Here is a 7,182-nt window from a genome sequence, read left to right as displayed (position 1 = left end):
CATCCAATCAGGTGAAGACCTGAGTAGAAGAAAAAGTGCCAAATAATTCCTCCTGCCTGACAGTTGAGCCAGAGGTCTTTCCCAGCTTCAGACTCCCACGGAAACAGTAGCTCTTCTTGCATCTTGAGCCAGCTGTCTTCTGGACTGGAATTTACACCTCCAGCTCTCCTGATTCTCAGGCCTCGGACTCGGGCTGGAGCCATATATCAGGTCTTCTGAGGCTCTAGCTTGCTGAGTGCAGATCTTGGGACTTAACCTCTATAAGTAATTGTGTCATCCAATTTCTTACAATAAATCTTTTTGTGTGTGTGTGAGTGATTGTATGCATATCCCATTGGTTCTGCTTCTCTGAAGAACCCTAATACCCTCTCCTCAGGCAGTTTTATTTGATCACATCTGCCGAGGCACACACATGCAAACAGTGTCAGTTAGACAGCAGGCTGCTTTAGGTATGTATTTGTATTCACCCCCAATAACCTCGTCAACATTCTGTTTCATATGGTAGTCACTAACCAGGTGTGGCTCTTTTGATTCATATAGAAATCATTAAAATTAATGAAAAGTAGAAATTCAGTCCCTCAATTACACTAGCCACATTTTAAGTATTGAGTAGCCACATGGCTAGTGGCTATCACATCGAATGGCACAAACATAAAGCATTTCCTTAATTGAAGAATATTCTATTAGACAGCTCTGGGTTATACAATAGTGGATTCCTATCCCATTGACACATAACTGTAGAATCCTTTTGTATCCCTTGATTTCATTTGACAGTTTCCTACACAATAAAAACAAACAGGGAACACATGGTATATAGCCAAAAGTGACCCTTGAAAATCCACCAAGTCATGGATAGTTTGTGCATATACCAGTACACAGATATGTAAAGATATATAAGGCATTATTTAAATACACATATCTGAAAAATACATGTATATGTAACTATATAATATAGTATTTAAATATTTCATTTATTCTCTCAGTATCCCTGACAGAAAGATCACTCCTGTATTTGTGTTAGCATAAAAGCGAAACTCTTCTGCTCCTTTCCAGTTTTCAGCTTTACAAAGGCTCTCTTATATTGTGCTAGTCTATTTCCAAGCCTGGCTGCAGGAAGTCAGTTCCTGAGTGTGCTGATTTCACTGCCGGTCTGAAGGTACCCAAGGCAGAAACTGACTCATCAGTTATCATTATGATAGCAGGTACCTCCCCCACTGTTGGTAGGTGGGTACCTTCCTCAACCTGGATGAGGAACCAGAAAGGAATTCATCTGGGAGAGAGAACAGTAAGAATGAGAGAAATCATGATTGGTTTAGGCAGGATCAGAGGTAGCTCTGGAACAGAAAACGTTAATATAATATGGCCAAGTGAAGAAAAACAGGTAAGAAATTTCACTTGGAAAAACTGAAGAGATCTAAGGCACAAAGGTGGGTATTGGCAGAGCTAGTTTTGAGAAATTAAAGCCCAGAGCTATCCAGTGTCTTATCTAGGCATCAGAGTCCACCTGAACTGCCCCTGTTTCTCAGCACGTCATTCATACATCCTCCCTCTCATCTTCCCAATCCACTTGCTGCCTGCTGCCTCTAAACCCCCCGGAACTCCTTCACCAGGGAAACTTATTCGGCTCTCACCTCCCCATCAAGTCCGCCTCTACAAAGCCTTGTCTGACTCCTGCTCTTGCACTCTCTGAGTACGTTGTTTACCCTCTACACTTTCCCAATCACATGCTTATATCTCTTTTCCCACTAAATTTTGAACTGCAGGGTGCAATACGTGTGTCTTCCTAACCTACGTTCTCAGGGACCAAAACACAGTATGTGATTACCCGGCTTTAGAAAAAGTAAATTGATGGATTAATAAACGAAAAACAAGCAAACAAAAAAGAATAATAAATGCATGAGAAAGAGAGTGACGGAACAACTCAAGCCAGTGAATTACTGAGGTCTGTGTGGAGATAGTGGAAGTGCTACTAAGTAGACCAGAAACTTTTCCAACTTTTATCAATGTTTCTGAATTACTCAGGATTGGTTTGCAAGAGACAAAAATCCAACTCAAAGTTGTGTAAACAAAGGAAGGATATCTTGGCTTCTGTAGTTGATGAGGCCAGTGGTAGAAGCCTCGGAGGTAGAATGACTCATCAGAAATCAATTGTTCCAGCTCTCAGCCATGCTCTTTTCCATGTTCCATTTGTTTTCAGACTGTCCTTTCAATGTGGTGATCTGGCAGCTCCACGATGATCAGAGCTGACTATCGCTAGTTCCTGTCCCACCAACTTTCATGGAAAGAGATCCTCCTTTTCTTTATTGTGCCAGCAAATTTCCAGGTGAACCAATCTTTGTACCAGTATAGACTACTCTGGCACAGTGTACGTGGTGTCGAGTGTGAGTATGGGATGCCCTGGTCGTCCAAGTTTGGGGCACATAATCATTCCTGAAGCCAGGACTGGGCTTAGCCCTCCTGGTCTACATGGATTGGCAGTTGAGCTGTGGTATCCCAAAGTAAATTGGGAAGAGGGGGAACAGACAAAGGGAAGACCAAAACAAATATGCTCCCATTGGTTCCTTTTCAATGCCATTCTCTTCCTGTAATATTATATGAAGAAACTGTGGTTCATTACATGTCTTTATTTCCTCTGTGGTAGAAAACATGATGCTAATGCTTATTTCATAGCTGTCTCCAGATCTACAAGTGGCTGTCCCAAAGAAGAGAGTGAAAGCAAGTGCTACTTGTTGACACGTTCTTTTAATCCTCCTAAGGGTCATTGTTATTATATTATAATGAACCTCTTCCCAACACTAATCTGCTATTGCTTACCCATTAACCATGCGATTCATGTCCAGGTTGGTTCACTCGTTTTTTCCTCTCTGGCAAAGGAACGTGCCAAACAAAGCTTTTTCCCTCTCTTCTTTCAGACATTGCTCAAAGAACTCCATCTAAATTGGTGTTTCTCTACTACTGGTAGTGCTATGTGCTTTTAGGTGGCGTTAAACAGCATTAATTCACGTGGTGAGAAGTTATTTTTCCTTACATTCTCTATATCTCCTAGTTAAGTGGTCAAGAAAATCTTAATTTGAACCCAGTATACGCTTTTAGCATTTGCCTTTACCAAGGAGAACTAATTTCACTGAGTCTTTAGTGGGCACCAGTATCTAGTGAAAAGCTCATAATATTTTTGTGGTTTCCTTGTCTTTAGCTGTACCACTAACAACTATGCATGTCAAATAATGGTAGTTTCAATTTAAAGAAATGCTGAATATATGATTTTATATACAGTTATGTAAGTAAAAGAAACCAGCCAATTATTGCTAAGATATTAAATGCACAGAAGTACAGATGCTGTGTTGTAATGCAGAGGTCAGTAATATAATTTAGATGATTATGGGCTTGAAAGTACTGCTGACAAGTGACTCTATTCAGTGCCTTCTCCAAGGCCACTTTCGCTTATATACTTATATAAACAAAATGGGATCTAGTAGATTTTTTTAAGCTTCCAAATTGTTACAGAATATGTTTAAATATGCACTGAATATGAAATATTGTATGAAGTGATACTTTGGAGTTGTAAATGTTAATGCAAGATTGTGTTTTATTGAATTAACAGACAGGTGGGATCTTTTGATAGTTGCTGGTTTTATATCAATTTCTACAACACAACAGGAAGCAGCATGCCAAGGGTCCTTCATGTCAGGGGGATATGGAGACCAATAGTTCCAAAATGATAACTTGAGACAACCTCCAAGGTGCTGGAGTAAACCTTCTCAGGGAATTGCAGATTTGCTTTCAGTGAAGTTCAATCACAACTGTTATTAATTAGCCAGAGTTAGTGATTAGGGACATCCTCCTCCCATTCAGAAGATAAACTGTTAACAAGAATTTCCTTCAAACTCAAATGACTTCACAGTAGAAGTCACTTGGAAACATTATAAAAGATAATAACATATGAAGCACAGATTCACCTAAACCAAATAAAATGAATTCAGCAAATGATGAGGAGTCAATAAATATTTTGCCCCTCGTGGGATTTCAGTAATGTTTTTGTTCCACTAAGAATAGAGGGTAAGTGCAACCAAGAACTGAGGCTGCTCTTCCTGGAGTGCTAGAACATGGCTATTAGATTCTAATGGGACACAGAAAATAGACTTCATAATGAAATTTTCCTGCAAATTTACTCATTCTCATTAAGGAAGACATTTGTTTTCTTATTGCCCCTCATTTCCCTGGTAGCCTAAAGAAGTAAAAGTTAAAGACTAAAATCAAAAATAAGTTCGGTAATTGTTACACTGAAGTTAAAAAAAAAAAAAAAACAATATAGTGAGGAAATAAGAGGAAACAATATTTCTCCCAGTCTGGGGCACTGTTTATTAGCAAATATACTCTTTCAAACATTAGCTGAAACAGGCCAACTATTTCCTACTGCTCCACTCTGTATTTTAACAGCATCAATTTCAGCTTTAGGTGCAATATTATGAAGTTTAAAAATCCAAGCAAGTCTTGTGGAATTAATACATTTTAGCAAGCAAAGTGTTTAAACATGAATTATTTGGTATAAAATTACTTTAAAATGGTGCACAACATAGGCTACATACTGAAATTACATATTGAAAAGACAAAGTATATAGTTTCTATTAAATATATAAGGTTATAGTAGTAATTCTATAAATAATAGTAACAGTTGGAGAAAAAGGCCAGTGTCAAATTTCCATTGGATTTTTTTTTCAGATTTAATATAAAATAAAAATAGCATTTTCAGTGTAAATTGATTAAAAGCACATCTTATAAATCTCTGAGTTATAGCTGCATCCCCATAAAAACCAAATAAATCAGATCCTTTTTTAAAATGTCCTCAAATATTGACAATTTAAAGAAGTTCTGTGAAAATAAATAAAATATGGAGAAATAGAGCAGATATTATAAAGTAATATGTTAAGAAAAATAAGTGCTGGTTCTGTGCAAGGGAGGAGAGAACTTAATAAATACACAGAGTGCAAACAATCAAATAGAAACACCTGTGGAAATTCCAATAAAACTGCAAAGGTAAGAATTACATATACACAAAATTTGGATTAAAAGAGGAGAAACTCTTTTTAAGTCATCAGTATTTTTAAGTTAGGAAATAATAGTTAACACTCTATGTAAAATAGATTGGTGTCTGGGGAAATTTTAAATTATCAAAACTGACACCTACATCAAATAGTATGCTGGGGCTTCCCTGGTGGCGCAGTGCTTGAGAGTCCGCCTGCCGATGCAGGAGACGCGGGTTCGTGCCCCGTTTCGGGAAGATCCCACATGCCGCAGAGCGGCTGGGCCCGTGAGCCATGGCCGCTGAGCCTGCGCGTCCGGAGCCTGTGCTCCGCAAATGGGAGAGGCCACAACCGTGAGAGGCCCGCATAACGCAAGGAAAAAAAAAAAAAAAAAAATAGTATGCTGTATGTCAGTTATATCTCAATAAAAAGGAAGGAAAAACAAATAAATAAAATAAAATAAAAAGTAGGCAAATGACTTGAAAGTATTTGAAAGAGAAATACCCATGTGGTGGCATTATAGCATGGTTGAGAACATGAACTTTGGTTTTTGGAGTCAAACTCAGATTCCACCATTTGCTAGCAGTCTGACCTTGGGCAAGTTCCTAATCTTCTAAATGCCCTTGGGCCTTCTTTGCAAAATAGAACTTATAATGCTTATATCATAAATTGTTTCAGAGTAAATAACGTCACATATATACAAAGAACTTAGCATTATATCTATCTCATAGTTAGTTTTTAATGTGTTGATTTTTATTACATTGAAAAAACACACACACAAAATAAACCGAGAAAATGTTCACCAAAAAAAAAAAAAAAAATGGAATTGACTGATTTAATTATGATACTTCCAAGGAGATCAATATACCAAAACTAAAATAATAAATTTGAATGATATTTAAGGACAAGCAAAACATAAAAATAAATGGTAAAGGAAAACAATGTGAAATTGTATAAAGAGGGTGGTACAGACTTTATTAAGAGAGGGAGAGAGGAACTTGGATAGATGCACTGAAATAAACACTAGACGAAAACATACCAAACGATGAACAGAAGCCCTCTCCGGTGGTAGGCTTACGGGGGATTTTCTAATATAAACATGTGTTACATTTTTAGTAATAGAATAAATAAAATAAAGGCATTCTTAGGGAATTAGAATAATGATATCCTAATATAGATGTATCTAGTATATGTATTTCAATGATCATTAAATCAAATTCTTATAAAATTTTAGAATGAAATTTTTATAATTTTATAAGGGAATAAAACTGATATAGAATTTTTCCCATTGAGATTTATGTTCATAGTGTCTAGAAATCTCAAGTTTTCATATTTATTTTCACTTCAAAAATTTTCAGATAGAAGACAGAGCTCCAATCTAGCATTTCTGAGGGGTGAGTAGGTGGGAAAGATAACTCTAAAGGACATGAGGAAAGGAAAAACTTGTACTCTTAATATGTCCTTGGAGAATCAACCTAACAACTAAATTGGTTTCTTAGGAGACTAGTAGCAAGTTGTTTAAAAAGAAGGTCCGTGTTTCCAGAATTCTATTTTCTTCTCATCTAAAAATATCTTGGAATGTGATAGTCTTAAAACCCCTTTGGAACTTGGCTTTCCTGAATGGCATTTCAAAATAAATTCAGTTGCTTTATTATGGAAGATTTTGTTAGGCTTTTATCTCACACATTATTTTGGACACTGACAATGAATCCAAAAATTCAAAACATAAGCAAATAATTCAAAATTATCCTTGAAAAGCTACAAATGAGGCAGTATTTGTAGTGAAAAGAATATCGAACTGGAAGAGGATAGAGCTGTATTTCTGGATTTGTCACCAATGTCTGTGGTGATTCATTTTGATTCATTGGGGTCCAGTTTTCTGATCTGAAAAATGAAGAGGCTGGATGTGTTGTTTTTTCTTTGCAAATTTAAAAAGAAGTCTGTGAACTGTCATAAGTTAAATGGTGTTGGTATTCCTAGGACATACGAATTCTGTGACTAATGAAGTGTATTAAAATCAGTACATTTCGGGGCTTCCCTGGTGGCGCAGTGGTTGGGAGTCTGCCTGCCGATGCAGGGGACGCCGGTTCGTGCCCCGGTCCGGGAGGATCCCACATGCTGCGGAGCGGCTGGGCCCGTGAGCCATGGCCGCTGAGCCTGC

This window comes from Lipotes vexillifer, unplaced genomic scaffold (assembly GCF_000442215.2).
Source record: "Lipotes vexillifer unplaced genomic scaffold, Lipotes_vexillifer_v1.1 scaffold367, whole genome shotgun sequence".
NCBI lineage: Eukaryota > Metazoa > Chordata > Mammalia > Artiodactyla > Lipotidae > Lipotes > Lipotes vexillifer.
The sequence above is the reverse complement of the archived record's forward strand: the minus strand, read 5'-3'. Positions refer to the sequence as shown.